Raw genomic sequence first — 15,968 nt, 5'->3', positions numbered from 1 at the left:
AGAAAAAAAAGAGTCCAGGCAAAAAATGGGCATCCCGGCGAACCAAAAACAGAAAGGAAAGGTTCGGGCAAAAATTAGGGATAAAAATGAAAAGAATTTGTACACCCGGTAAGTCGAAAACCCGCAAGGGCGGCTTAGGCAAAAATGGGTATCCCGGTGGATTGAAAACCCGAAAGGGCGATCCAGCCAAAAGAGGGATTAAAGCGAAGACTACAGTCTGAGTTGTCTATACTTCATCAAGCTTTGTCGTCTGCCATCTCGAAAGATGTGATCCGTCCAGTCATTCTTCTTAGAAAGCAGGGAGTTGGGAGGAAAACTGATGATCTGTGAGTTATAACAGAATTGGGAAATAGTGGATGCCGTGTTCACATTGCCATTAGGATAGATTTTTCCTTTTATGCGCAATTACCTCTTTCTAGGAATTGCTTCCCGATGTATTGGCCTCTTCAGGCACATTTTCAATCAATAAAAGTCGTTATTCAGATAAATGGCTCTTTTGTTTTTATTTATTTATTTATTTTTTTTTTTTTTTTTTTTTTTTACTGTTTTGTTTGCAAAATGTCCGAATTTTTGATAAGCATTGCATATAAGAACATGAAGGCTAAACAATAGCTTGCAGGATGATGAAACATTTGAAAATCATTTTGAATGTCGAGGACACTTGAGCGTATCTTGTCCATGTATCCCCTGGGGGCATTTTGTTGTGCTGTTTTTTCAGGTTGGCATCTGTGAGGACGTTTCCTCAACAAATATTTTCCCCAAGCAAGTTTGGAAGCTATCAGAGCTATGTTCTCCTGCGGAGACGTCTGTGGATAGTGCCTTCTATTCCCCAACAGATCTAAGGATTGCCTATCCCCAGCAGGCCTGTATTTGCCGATTTCCTCCCCGAGTGAGGCAGGTTCATTGAAATTTATCTCCAACATTTATCCTATCTGTGGACTGAAGGATATCCCCAGCGGAGTTTACCTTTCCCCAGCAGCAGTGCTATTCTCCAACATGAGTGAGAAGTCGTTGCTCTCCTTGCAGAGTCTCCCCGCAGAGTTGGAGTACCCGATCAGTTTTGGCTCCCCCGGCCGGAGTTTTTCATCATTTTTGCATTTTTGCATTTTAGTAATCATTGCATCCTCAAACTGCGTAGCATTCCCATTCAATATGGAGCATTACGCCATAGAAAAATTCAAACATATGCATTCATGTGTTAACCTCACCAGACCGTATCCCCGGCAGAGGCGGATCATTTCATTCAACATCAGCACAGCAAGTCTGCTACAGTTGCTCTTGACAGCATTCAGGATTGATATCCCCACAAAAGTTTATTACCTCACCCGTTGGTGATAGAAAGTTTGTTTCTCCCCAGTGACACCCCCAGCAAGTGATCAACCTTGCCTTGACATATCTAAGATGTCCGTTCTTGTAATACCGGTAAGTGTCATGCCAGTACCCGCGTGTGTTTCTTTGTTTGGTGTCGGTAAACACCATTGTTTCGGTGTCTGTAAACATCGGGTATTCTCTCCAGTCATCAGTAAATGTCTGGTCATCATTTTTGGTGTCGGTAAACACCATTGTTTCGGTGTCTGTAAACATCGGGTATTCTCTCCAGTCATCAGTAAATGTCTGGTCATCATTTTTGGTGTCGATAAACACCATTGTTTCGGTGTCTGTAAACATCGGGTTTTCTCCCCAGTCATCGGTAAATGTCTGGTCATCATTATTTTGATGTCAGTAAACATCGAGTCTCACCCCAGTCATCGGTAAATGTCTGGTCATGTTTTGATGTCGGTAAACATCATCTTTCGATGTCAGTAAACATCGAGTCTTTTCTGCAGTCATCGATAAATGTCTGATAACTCCCCAGCTAGAAATCCCTAGTAGAGTCATCGGTAAATGTCCTATCTGTTTTCCAGTTGCAAATATTTGTCTTTTCCCTTAGTGAAGTTCTCCCCAGTCATCAGTAAATGTCTGGTCATTTCATTTTTGATGTCGGTAAACATCATCTTTCGATGTCGGTAAACATCGAGTCTTTTCTGCAGTCATCGGTAAATGTCTGATAACTCCCCAGCTAGAAATCCCCAGTAGAGTCATCGGTAAATGTCCTATCTGTTTTCCAGTTGCAAATATTTGTCTTTTCCCTTAGTGAAGTGTTCCCCGGTCATCGGTAAATGTCTGGTCGTTTTTGGATGTCGGTAAACATCATCTTTCGATGTCGGTAAACATCGAGTCTCATCCCAGTCACCGGTAAATGTCTGGTCATCGCTTTGTTTTCTTGTTGATAAAATCAAGATCCCCAGAAGTCGTCGGTAAACGTCTTGTCTGATTGCACCACAAAGATTTTGTTCCTCCTCAAGTGGAGACGCCATCGGTAAATGGCCCCGTTTTCTTCGATATCGGTAAATATCGGATCCCCAGTTGCAGTAGCCATCGGCAAATGGTCAAGTTGAAGTTGATATCGGTAAATGTCAAGTTTCTTTGAAGCCACCATCGGTAAATGGTCTTGCTTCCTTTTACATCAGATTTGTTTCCCAACAGCCATCGGTAAATGGTCTTGCTGAAGTTGATATCGGTAAATATCAAGTTACCAGTTTCTAACCATCGGTAAATGGTTTCGCCTTTCTGAAGTTGTCAATTGCAGGCGTCATCAGTAAATGACGTGGTTCTTCTTGTATCATATCCGGCAGAGTGCAAATTTCTACGGTTCTTTGGTATTCAATCCCTGTTTACCCTGAAAGTCTGACAGCCGTTGCTATCATCCGTTCGGGTTCCCAGTTGATTGAATAGGGGCAGCTGTAGCACCTCAAATTTGCACCTATCATTGTACATACATTCTCATGTTAGGTCATAGCATAACATGGTCCACTGCATAGCATTGCATTGTCCCATTTGCCTCAAGTGCAAGCCAATCAAGAGAATTAGGTCAAACTGGTCAGGAGATCAGTCAGTCAAGCAAGCAAGTGCATTTCTCAAGGAGCCAAGGCCCTAGGGTTGGTCCAACATGTTCACATGACTTGGGGATCCATTTGAAGTGTTTTGGTCAAGGATTGGATGTTCAGAAGTCATCAGTCAATGCACAATCAGTCAAAAACCCTAAAAGTCAACTGTTGGTCAACTGTCCATTTAATCAGTGATTTGATGATGGGATTTGGTTTGAGAGAGCTTATTCATGTCCATATAGTCCTCATATATCATGTCAAACACCATCATGGAAGAATTTGAAGCCAGATCAGAAATTTCCAAAAATGGAAACTGGACCTGTAACTGAAACTTACCAAAAATGGAAAGTCTTGATCCTTAAACTTACATCATGATACAAGCTTCAAATGAATTTTTGCCCAACATGAAAGTTTAAGATCTTGTTCTCCCATTTCCAAAAAGTCCAAGAACACTCAATTCCCATGTATGGTTGGCAAGTTATGATCAATTCATTTTCAAAAATTCTTGAACTTCAAAAGGCCATATCTCTCAAACCATTTGGCCAATTTGGGTGGGGTTTTTTCCCACAAGTCACATTTGATCCCCTCTTTCCAAAAATGTAACTTTCATGTACCAAAACTTCACCAATCAAAATGGCATTTTTGGACTTGCATGAATTGTTTTCAAGTGTGGTACAAAAGTGAATTTGTGAGATAATCATTTCCAACCATTTCTACCAATCAAACATGTTCTGAAAATGCATTTGTGACATGAACCAAGTCATTTTTATGCAGTACATATAGCCATTCCCAAGTTGCTTGAAAATTGGACAAAAGTACACTTTTTCACCAACTCTATCCCACATTTCCATGGACTTGGATTCAGTACCACAAAAAACAGCAGAGGTACATCATTTTTTCTGCAAAATGAAACCCCTAGCAGCAGCCATCTAACCACAGAAAACTCTCATTCTCTCCCAATTTCCATTTTGACATCTTGCAAATTTCTGACCAAAATTCTCAAAGAACCACGAGCAGCCTTGTTGATTCATCATCTGGCAACTATTTGGAAGCCCTTTTTAACACTTTTTCTCAACTGTAAAGCCCCTCCATTACCGTTTCATCCAAGCTCTCATTAATGGCAGCTCAAGTTCTGGACCATCCCAAGCTTTCCTAGGCCAAGTTTCTTTCACCATTCACCTTGTTGAAGTTAGTTGAGCACCTGTTTCGAAGAAGAATAGCCAAACAACACCAGAATCTCCACTGCTTTTCATTTTTGGTAAAATTTCGATTCTCCCTATTTGTAAAACCATGCTGTGCAATGTATAGATCCTTTTACCCTGATCATTATGAGCTTTGAATGGTAGAAATTGGTTAAGTATTTAGCAAGATATTTGGAAATGAAGTTTGGTGTTCATATGAATTTTTGCTCGATTCTCTCTCAATAGCTTGTTTCCATGAAAATGAGGTGTGGATTTGTCATGTATGAGGTTTGATGGTTCTATTAGTATGCTCATTATTCATTTCTGGAAGTTTTTTTTCTTGAGCAAGTTTTGATGTTGGAATTTCTTTGGTTCGATTCATGCTTATTGTTGTGTATTAATGGAAATTATTGATGGATTCTTGCTTGCCATGCCATGCTGAACATTTGTGTATATTTAATTTTGGTTTCTGGAAAATTTTTGAGAAAACACGAATTGGGGATGATGAACCTTCATCTTGCTGCATGAAACCCTAGCTCCATGAATGCCTTGCCCAGAACTTGTATTTTGAACGTATGAATGTTCACTGTTGCGCCATGCACCAATCAAATTATTTCCCTGGCTGCCCCAAAACGACACCGTTTGAATTAGTGAATCACAATATTACGCTTTTGCCATCCGGTCTTTTAATTATTCCAATTTATTTCATTTTCATTTCAACAATTATTTCATTTGATCATCAATCTTGCAAAATTCATAACTTGTTCATTTCAATTCCAAATTTCATGGGAATTTTTGCATCATCTTCATCATGATCCCTAGTTTTTTATCATTATTTTTCCAGATTTTTTTGATCAGTGAATTTTAAATGGCACTAGGGTTTGTAACATGTGACCAAATATTGTACATCTTGCCAAATCTATTGTGAAATTGTGATGCTTTGTCCATGTGATCTGAAATTTTTTATGCTTAATCTACACTCATCCATGTTTATTTTGATGTAAAGATCATGATTTTATCTTATGTGGTTTGAGAGTTGTGATTTTTTGAAGTAGGGTGTGACAACTTGTGTCACACCATGGATGTTCAACTTCCTGATTTTTGATGACATGTTTCCTGACCTCCAATTGATGTGAAATTTTGCATGAACCTTCTCTCATATGTCTAGTTTATGTGTGAATTTTATTGGATTTAATTATGTCATTTCTTAATTGTTTGGGATTTTTGTCCCCTGTTTGGTCTTATGTTGACTTTTTGTGACACTTGTTCCCATTTCATTGGTGAAATTCTCATACTTTATTAGATGGACATGAAATTTTACATGAGATAACTAGACATCCTAATCTTTGCCATGGTTTTAGTCCCATTCATTTATCATGCACCATTTCTGATTTATGATTTTTCTAAGTTGATGCATGTTTGGTTGACTTCCTTAAGCATGTTCAAAATTGCTTTGCCTTTCTGATTTTTATTGACTGCCTTCCACTTGTCCAAATGAGATGAAATTTGACATGCTTACCTTGCTGTGGGTTGTGATTGGTCATGATTTATTTGGTGATTTTTGGAAATGTTTGAGATTACTTTTGATGCAAGTCTTGCTGTTGACTCCTATGAGCTTCTAAATGCCATGCCTTGACCTAAATTGTTCATGAAATGATGATGATGCATGATATAAACATGAAACCAATTGGGTTTGCTTCTTGATTGTTTGAACATGATTTTGGATGCTTGCCCTTTGCTGTTTTGACTTTTTCATTCTCTTTTGACCCTAGGCTTGCCCTAGTGGTCCTGTTACTCACCTTTGAGCTCATGTTTTCAGGATGACCAACAAATGACCAATGAGACCACTTCTTTTTGATTGAGCTTGCTTAAATACCATGACTAACATGTTTTGTTTTGTAGGTTGCTTGGCTCACATGCCTAGAGCCTTGTGCCTTGCACATTCACTTGCTTCTGATTAACTGTTGATGTCTGTTTCTTTTTGCTTTGTTTGAAGTTGTATACTAATGTCTGCTTGACTATTTCAGGTGCTTTTAGTTGCTCAGTTCCTTGTGAACTTTTGCTTTGCTTTGCTTGTATAAGCAATTTGCATTGAGGTATACTTCTAATCTTCATGTAGTCTGGAAGACCTGGCCTGTTACTTGGCCAGGCAACTGTCTGAAGTCCTCCTTAAGAGGCCATGTTTGTGTATGTTTAATTTTGTCCTTGCATAGAGTCAAAGTCCTCCTAAGTGAAGAGGCAATTGGCAGAACCCAAGGGATAAGCAACCTATCCCCTGCTATTCTGTGTGTCATCTGCTTTGCTCACACCACTGTGTTGATGCATTGCAGATACAAACCCAAGATCTTGTACAATTGTACAGTTGAGTCAGTTTTAAATGTGTAGAAGGGTTCCCATTTTCTGAACCCACACATTCTTGTCTTGAGCTCTCCCAGGCCAGGGATAAGAGCTGTGAAGTCTTATCTTCACTCACCTTTCATCTGCTTCACCTTAGCCCCTCAATGGCAAGGTTAAGAGCAACATCTACCCAGTTCCAGAGGTTTGTTTGTTGAGGTTGATATGACCCCTCGACTAAAACCTAACCCTTGTTTGAGCCACTTGCTTGTGTATAGTGTGTGCTATCTGTGCTTGTATGTTTGTTTGACTTGCTTCCTGTGCAAGTTAGGGTTAGTTTAGACTTGCTTCCTGTGCAAGTTAGGTTTTGCTTGGCTTGCTCCCTGTGCAAGTTAAGTGTGTGTGTGGCTTGCTCCCTGTGCAAGTCATGACTAGGATAGGCTGGCTCCCTGTGCCAGTTAGCTAGAAACCTTAACTTAGGGATGATTTGCATGATAACATCTAGGCTCGAGTCGTAGTCTCCCTAGTTGTGTCTCCCTCTGTTATCTGGTTAGGCTAGTCCCTTTTTCCCTCCGTAGGGGAACTACGTCGCCCTGATCCTCATACCAGATGAGGTACGTAGGCAGGAGATGAGCAGATCTCTCCGGGCGCCTGTGTCTTTGTTTTGTCTTGTTGTGTGCTTGCAAGCTGATGTAAGTCCATCGAGTGGCATTTGGGTTCCAGTGTGCGTGTGTTTGGTTCGGATGCTGATGTAAGTCCAGTGATTGGCATTCAGGCTCCACGTTTGCCTTTGCCTGTGTTTGTTTGTGTGCGTGTCAGCCGAGCTACGAATGCTCTGATTCTTCTCTCGTCCGAGGAGATACGTATGCATAAGGTGCGATACCTTAGCGAGCATGTGTCGTTTCCCCAGTCCGAACTACTTCGACTCTGATGTCTATGCCTGATAGACTAAGTAGGCCCAGGATGCGATATCCTGCCGAGTCAGTTTCAGTCAGTTTCTTTTGTCTCTTTCAGCCAGTGTGTGTGTGTGTGTGAGCAGTGTTTTAGCAACCATTTTCCTTTCTATTGTGCGTGGATCCCGTCGAGTACGACGGATGCGTAGGGGTGCTAATACCTTCCCTTCGCATAACCGACTCCCGAACCCATCCTCTTTGGTCGCGAGACCATGTTCTTTCCAGGTTTACTCTGAGCGTTTCCTTTCCCTCTTTTGGGATAAATAACGCACGGTGGCGGCTCTGTTGTTTCTTGTTTTCCCGCCGGTTTTTCGCGTGATGCGACAGACATGCCATTGCATTGCATAACATCATCTGCATATTTGCATCCAACATCTCATGCTTATTCATTTGTAGGGTATTCCCTTTTTAAGGGGGGTGCCTTAAAATTGAATACGCAGTGCATCGCATACCATGCATACTAACCCTTGTTCGTTTTGCAGGTGTCACCGCAGTGTCTAATGTTTGTTCCCTGTTTCAGGCAGTTATTGGTCCCAAGCAAGTCCACAGGTACCCGACAAAGGAAAACCGTCTGCGACTAGCAATGGACCAGATACAGAAAGAGTTGGCTGATATGCGTGAAAGGATGGATCAGTTCATGACATTGATGACTGGTATGGCAGCAGGCCAAGAAAAGCTGAGGGAATTGGTTGAGCAACCGAGGCCCGATCCAGATTTTGAGATACCAAATGCTGAGGGGAACGCTGATAACCCTGTGAACCCTGGAAACGCGGGTAACGCAAATGTTGATGGAAACCCGGGTAATGTTGGCAACACGGGAAATGTTGGGAATGGTATTGTTGGAAGGTACAATGTGAATCAAGGGATTCGGATTAACGGGCGCCCTGTTACTGAAGATTGTCAGTATGATCAATTTTCTTTGCACGACGAGGCCCTCGAGACAACTCGCCGTATGGATGAGCTTGCTGAGAAGCTCAAATCTTTGGAGTCTCAAAATTCCTTAGGTTTTGATGTCACCAATCTTGGTCTGGTTCAGGAAGTAAGGATCCCTCACAAGTTCAAACCCCCTACTTTTGAGAAATACAACGGGGCTTCTTGCCCACGCACTCATCTCCAATCTTATCTGAGAAGGTTGAGAGCTCACACTGAAGATGAAAAGCTGTGGATGTACTATTTTGAAGACAGTTTAACTGGAGCTTCTCGTGAATGGTATTCTCATTTGTCTCGTACTACCATCAAGAGCCGAAAAGACTTGGCAGAGGCTTTTGTCAAGCAATATCAATACAACTTGGACATGGCTCCAAATCGGACCTTGTTGCAAGGAATGTCTCAGACTGCCAAGGAAACCTTTAGAGAATATGCTCAGCGTTGGAGACAGATTGCTGCATCCGTCCAACCCCCTATGTCTGAAACGGAGATGGCAGACATGTTCATGAACACTCTTCAAGGCAATTATATCGAGAGATTGGCAGCTTGCCCGTCAATCAGCTTTGTAGAGATAGTGATTGCTGGAGAAAGGATCAAGAGTCTATTGAAGATGGGCCGAATTCAAGACAACAGTGCTTCCAACTCATCAGTTCCCAAGAAACCGTTTGCTGGTAACGGTCACCGAAGAAGAGAAGGTGAGACGAGCATTGTATATGCCGGCAGAGGCAGGGGCAGAGGAAGCCCTATATATTATCAAGATCAAGTGGCCGCAGTCACTATTCCAACACCTGTTCATCAACCGCAGTATCATCCGCAACAGCAACCCAGGTACAACAATCAACAACAAGGAGGTAATCCGGGTCAACAGAGACCCTATCAACAACGTCCAAGGCAGGCGGACCGGGTCATTGAGCCAATCCCAATGCCTTATTCTGTACTACTTCCCAAGCTGATTGACATGAATCTGGTTACGTTGAGAACTCTGGCCCCACCGGTCGATCCCAACAATCTGCCTAGAGGTTATGATGTCAACGCCAGATGTGCTTTTCACTCCAACGCACCTGGCCATACTACAGATAATTGCAAGGCTCTCCAACTAAAGGTACAAGATTTGAGAGATGCCCAGGCCATCAATTTTTCTCCGGTGCCTAATGTTATCCAAAACCCGATGCCAGCTCACGGTGGGCAGAGGATTAATGCTGTTGATAGTGGGGAAACTTTGAATTTGGTTTCTGATGTGACTAAAGTGAAGACTTCGCTATCGGTGGTCAAAGACCGACTCTTGAAAGGACGGATTTTCCCGGGCTGTGGGGAAGAGTGCGGAAATTGTCAAGCTGCCGAGAACGGATGTGACAGTTTGAGAAGGGGTATTCAGCAACTGATAGATGAAGGTTATCTTCAGTTCGATCAGACTCGTCCAGTGAAGAATGACGTGTCGACAGTAACGTTTTATTTCACTCCTGAAGAAATATATGTTCCCGAGAGACCCGCTCCGATGACAATATATTTCCCAGAGAGTCCAGCACCAATTTACTCTGATAACCCTCAACCGACTTTGATTGGTCCGGTCACCATCACGGTACCAGGACCTGTTCCGTATGAGAAAGACAGTGCTATCCCATGGCACTATGGGGATGATATCTATTGCCAGGGGCAGAAAGTTAACGAAGAAGACATTGACATTGGTAGCTCCGCTGTAGACAATGTTGGAGGAATTGGTGGCTTCACTCGCAATGGACGCCTATTTGCACCATCAATATTGCGCACGAATGCTAAAGTTGAGGCAGCTGCCAAGGCTAAAGGAAAACAGGTAGCCACCGAAGAGGTTACTACCAAGGAAGCTCCTCCTAAGACCGCATTCGAGAAGGAAGTGGATGAGTTTATGAGGATTATCAAGAAAAGTGACTACAAGGTAGTCGACCAGCTAAATCAGACACCCTTAAAGATCTCCATTCTCTCACTATTGATGTGCTCTGAGGCACACAGAGCAGCCTTGTTGAAAGTACTGAATATGGCCTATGTTCCACCAGAGATAACTGTTAACCAGCTGGAGTCGGTAGTTTCAAATGTACACACTAGCCATGCGCTAGGTTTCACCTATTATGACCTAACATCTGAGGGCAGGAATCACAACAAAGCCTTGCATATCACAATGGAATGCAAAGGGACGGTGCTTTCCCATGTTTTGGTTGATACAAGCTCTTCTCTGAATGTTCTTCCAAAGAAAGCCTTAACGAAGTTGGATTGCGATGACATCATCCTGAAGCCAAGTAATTTAGTTGTGAGGGCTTTTGATGGCTCTAAGCGAGCTGTCTGTGGCGAAGTTGAGTTGCCAGTTAAGATTGGACCGCAGGTATTCAAAAGTACCTTTTATGTGATGGATATCCAGCCTGCCTACAGATGCCTTCTAGGTCGGCCCTGGATTCATGTTGTCGGTTTTGTTACTTCTACTCTCCACCAGAAGCTTAAATATGGACTAGAAGGTCAGATCGTCACTGTCTGTGGTGAAGAGGATATTTTTGTTAGCCACCTGTCTACATTTAAGTATGTGGAGATGGATGGCGAGATGCATGAGATGTTGTGTCAGGGCTTCGAAACTATAAACATCAGTGAGGTCGTGCCCGAAGCTGTCTTTTCACCTGAGTCTGAGAAGGTCGGGACTTCTATCTCTTCATACAAGCAAGTTGTTGAAGTGGTTAAGGCTGGTAATGCCCAAGGCTGGGGCAAATTTGTGGAGCCAATCATAAAAGAAGACAAGTTTGGATTGGGGTATACTCCGGGGTCTCAGAAGAATGAAGCCGGTACTTTCTCCAACGGGGGTTTGCTTTCTCCCCACACCGTCAATGCTGCAGATGAAGACAAGGCTGACAGCGACTGTGACTTAGATAGCTGGATTCGCCTGTGTGTCCTAGGAGAAAAGCTCGACAATTGGTCGTCTGAAAAAGTCGTCTGGTTTACTCTACTGAAGGAGTAATTTTTATGGTTTTCCTTTTATCACATGCATAATAAAGTCTTACACTTTGACCAAGGTGTAACGACTCATCTGTAGGGCCATCCATTTAGTTACATTTCGCAATTATTTTCATCATCAATAAAGGACAACTTTTGCAAATAATTTTGTGTTCTCTTTCTTTCAATTATTTTTACTTTTACAAAAACGGCAATGTTTCTTTTTCATGTTTCTTTTTCGTTTTTCTTTCCAAAAAACACCTCGTAAAACTGATCACCCGGATCTCACTGCTAACGACACTGCTATGGCCAAGTATGACTTCGACAATCCTATTTATCAAGCCGAAGAAGGGGTTGAGGAAGATTGTGAATTGCCTGAGGAGTTAGCCAGGTTGTTGAAACAGGAGGACCGAGCTATTACACCTTATCAGGAGGTGGTTGAGACCATCAACATTGGTACCGAAGACGACAAGAAAGAGATCAAGATCGGGGCCAGTCTACAGGCCGAGAGGAAAATACCGTTGATCATGTACTTAACTATGTTAGAAAGGTCAATGGGTTGTGTGCTCGGTCAGCATGACGAGTCAGGTCGAAAAGAGCATGCAACATACTACCTTAGCAAAAAGTTTATCGACTGTGAACAAAGATACTCAATGCTCGAGAAAACTTGATGCGCTTGGGCATGGGCTGCTCGCCGACTAAGACAGTATATGTTGACTCACACGACTCTATTAATATCAAAGATGGATCAAGTCAAGTATATTTTTGAAGAGCCAGCGTTTACCGGAAGGGTTGCTAGGTGGAAAATGATGCTGACAGAATATGACACCAACACACTTCATAAAAAGCCATCAAAGGAAGTGTCTTGTCAGACTATCTTGCCGAGCAACCGATTGATGATTACCAACCTATGAGGTTCGACTTTCCTGATGAGGACATCATGTTTCTCAAATCGAAAGATTGCGAGGAACCACTCCCGGAGGAGGGGCCTGACCCTGAATCCAAATGGATTATGATGTTTGATGGGGCGGTCAACATCAAGGGTCGCGGAGTTGGTGCAGTGTTGATCACACCGGAGGGGGTTCATATGCCATTTTGTGCCAGAATAACTTTTCCCTGCACCAACAATGAAGCCGGACGAAGCAGAATGGGTCCGTTCTCGATACAATCAGTTGAGCCTAGTTGAGGAAAAGAGACTAGCAGCTATATGCCATGGCCAACTATATCGGAGACGGATGAAGAGAGCATTTGATCAGAAAGTGCGCCCTCAGGAGTATCGAGTCGGTGAATTGGTACTCAAAAGAATTCTTTCTCCCAACACAGATCACTGGGGCAAATGGACACCGAACAACGAGGGTCCATACGTGGTTAAAAGAGTTTTCTCTGGCGGAGCTCTGATGCTAACAACCATGGATGGCGAAGACTTCCCGTCCCCTGTCAACTCAGACGCAGTTAAAAAATACTTCGCATAAAATAGACCCGCTGGACAGTAAAAAGAATAGTCCAGGCAAAAAAGGGGCATCCCGACGAACCAAAAAAAAGAATGAAGAGGTTCGGGCAAAAATTAGGGATATAAAAATAAAATATGTACACCCGGTGAGTCGAAAACCCTAAAGGGCGGCTCAGGCAAAAAAGGGTATCCCGGTGGATTGAAAACCCAAAAGGGCGGTCCACGCAAAAGTTAGGGAATAAGCGAATAACTGCGATCTGAGTTCATCCGTGTTATATCACCATTTCATTCAATCCGGAAATCTTTGAAGGTAAAAGATTGACTAATCATCCACTTCAGAAAGCAAGATGAACAGAGCGTCTTGAGGACATACGAGCCATAGCAGAGTCGAAACTCAGTGGGACCCCGTCTCCATATTGCCATTAGGATAGTTTCTCTTGTTCAATTTATAGCGATCGCCTCTTTCTAGGGATCAGCTTCCTGATATACTCGCCTATTCCTGGCACAATTTTTTCAACCAACAAAAGTCGAATAATTCAATTAAAAAGCCTCTTTATTTTTCATTTATCAGTTTGTTTGCAAAAGATGTCTGAATTCTTGAGGAAACATATTGCATCTGAATATAATGGTGGCTTTTGCAGATGATTTGCACAGGAAAACATTTAAAATTGCTTTGAATGTGCTTAATCCCGGACGGTGAATTCAAACCGAGTAATTCCCTGGGGCATACGTGTATTTTTTGGTTACAGGTCATAGGAACCGGATGCCAAGTCATGAATCCACACCCCCAAGCGGTTGACAAAGCCTCTCCTCTGCAAAGCAGGTTCCCCAGTAGAGTTGACAGTATCCAGACTGTATATCCCCAGTAGAGTTGACAGTATCCAGACTGTATATCCCCAGCGGAGTCGACAATGCCAGACTGTATCTTCCTAGCAACAGCGGAGTGGGTGCATACCCAACAAACAAGAGGGTGGTGTTCCCAGTGTTCATCTCATTCCCCCAGCAGATTATTTCTAACAGATTTGTTCTAATCCCCAGCTTGAGGACGATTAGCAAGTTCATATACCCAGCAAAGATCGATTCATACGACATTTCCCCAGGAAGTGCTTTCCTCACAGACTCTCCTCACAGAGCCTCGCCAAACAAGGTTCCCATAGTTGATACTCCCCCAACAAGGTCAACTCCCCAGAGAGTAGCCGATTTATTTTTGGTGGCTCATTGGTCCCGGCAGACGGATCGTTCCCCACAGAGCATTCAAGGATTGATACAGCGATCCGCTCCCTGCCAGAGTTGCTTCCCCAAGCAATTTTCTTTTTTCTTTTGCACCATGCATAACATTTGCATTTGCATTTGCATGCATATCAAACATACACATAAGCTGATAAACAGGTTCTTCAAAGCAGACTGAAAAATTACTTTACAACCAAAGTCATGAGATTCGGCCAGAGGATCAAGTGTGTGTGTGATCCAGCATTAGGGTCATTTTTGAAGATTCAGCCTGAGAATCGTTTTCCAGTGATCCAGCCTGAGGGTCATTTTTGAAGATTCAGCCTGAGAATCGTTGTTCCAGTGATCCATCCTGAGGGTCATTTTTGAAGATTCAGCCTGAGAATCGTTTTCCAGTGATCCAGCCTGAGGGTCATTTTTGAAGATTAAGCCTGAGAATCGTTTTCCCAAGAGTCAGCCTAAGGTTCGTTTTGAAGATTCAGCCAGAGAGTCGACTACGAGCGTTATTTCCCCAGCAAGCCGGCTAGAGGAATAGATTGACAACTCAACAGAAAGTCAGCTTATAAGAGGATCCAGCCCGCGGATCGCATTTTAAAAACAAAGTCTAATCGAAGAGTCGTTACAACATGTTCTAGCCTGAAGAATATGTAGGAAGCCCAAAAGTGGGATATTCTCGAAGCTGCATATCTAACATGAAGATTGGGCGCAGATTTCGAAAGAGAGTCAACCAGCGCATGCCTCAGATGCGAGATCCTGATGATGGGAATTTATAATCAAATCAATCCAGATATAGCCAGAAGATCGAAGTCAGGTCTAGCCCGAGGACCGGAAATAGATTCAGCCAGAGAATTGAAACAATTCAGATCTAGCCAGAAGATCGAAGAAGATCTAGCTAGAAGATCGAAGTCAAGTCTAGCCCGAAGACTGGAAATAGATTCAGCCAGAGAATCGAAACAATTCAGATCTAGCTAGAAGATCGAAGAAGATCTAGCCAGAAGATCGAAGTCAGGTCTAGCCCGAAGACCGGAAATAGATTCAGCCAGAGAATCGAAACAATTAAGATCTAGCCAGAAGATCGAAGTAGATCTAGCCAGAAGATCGAAGTCAGGTCTAGCTCGAAGACCGAAAATAGATTCAGCCAGAGAATCGAAACAATTCAGATCTAGCCAGAAGATCGAAGGCAGGTCTAGCCCGAAGACCGAGAATAGATTCAGCCAGAGAATCGAAACAAAGGAGATCTAGCCAGAAGATCGAAGAAGATCTAGCCAGAAGATCGAAGTCACATCTAGCCCGAAGACCGGAAATAAATTCAGCCAGAGAATCGAAACAATTCAGATCTAGCCAGAAGATCGAAGTAGATTCAACCAGAGAATCAAAGGAGATAGATTCAGCCAGAGAATCGAAACAAAGGAGATCTAGCCAGAAGATCGAAGTCAGATCTAGCCAGAAGATCGAAGAAGATCTAGCCAGAAGATCGAAGGCAGGTCTAGCCCGAAGACCGAGAATAGATTCAGCCAGAGAATCGAAACAAAGGAGATCTAGCCAGAAGATCGAAGAAGATCTAGCCAGAAGATGGAAGTCAGATCTAGCCCGAAGACCGGAAATAGATTCAGCCAGAGAATCAAAATAATTCAGATCTAGCCAAAAGATCGAAGTAGATTCAGCCAGAGAATCAAAGGAGATAGATTCAGCCAGAGAATCGAAACAATTCAGATCTAGCCAGAAGATCGAAGAAGATCTAGCCAGAAGATTGAAACCGTATCCAGCCCGAGGATCAAAATTAACATCCAACCAGAGGACTGAATTGAGTATAGATTCATCCAGAGGATCGAAACTCCAGATTAAGTCAGAAGACTAATTCAGATTCAGCCAGAGGATCGGAAGAGAAATAAACAACGCGGTGTATTTCAGCATTTTTGTGGTGTTCTCGGAGCGCAAATTTTCGGTCTGTCTTTGGTATTCAATCACAGCTCACCCTGTTTGTCTGATAAGCTGTTCACTTTCATCCTGCTCGGGTTAG

Source organism: Lathyrus oleraceus, chromosome 3 (assembly GCF_024323335.1).
Source record: "Lathyrus oleraceus cultivar Zhongwan6 chromosome 3, CAAS_Psat_ZW6_1.0, whole genome shotgun sequence".
Taxonomy (NCBI): domain Eukaryota; kingdom Viridiplantae; phylum Streptophyta; class Magnoliopsida; order Fabales; family Fabaceae; genus Lathyrus; species Lathyrus oleraceus.
The sequence above is the reverse complement of the archived record's forward strand: the minus strand, read 5'-3'. Positions refer to the sequence as shown.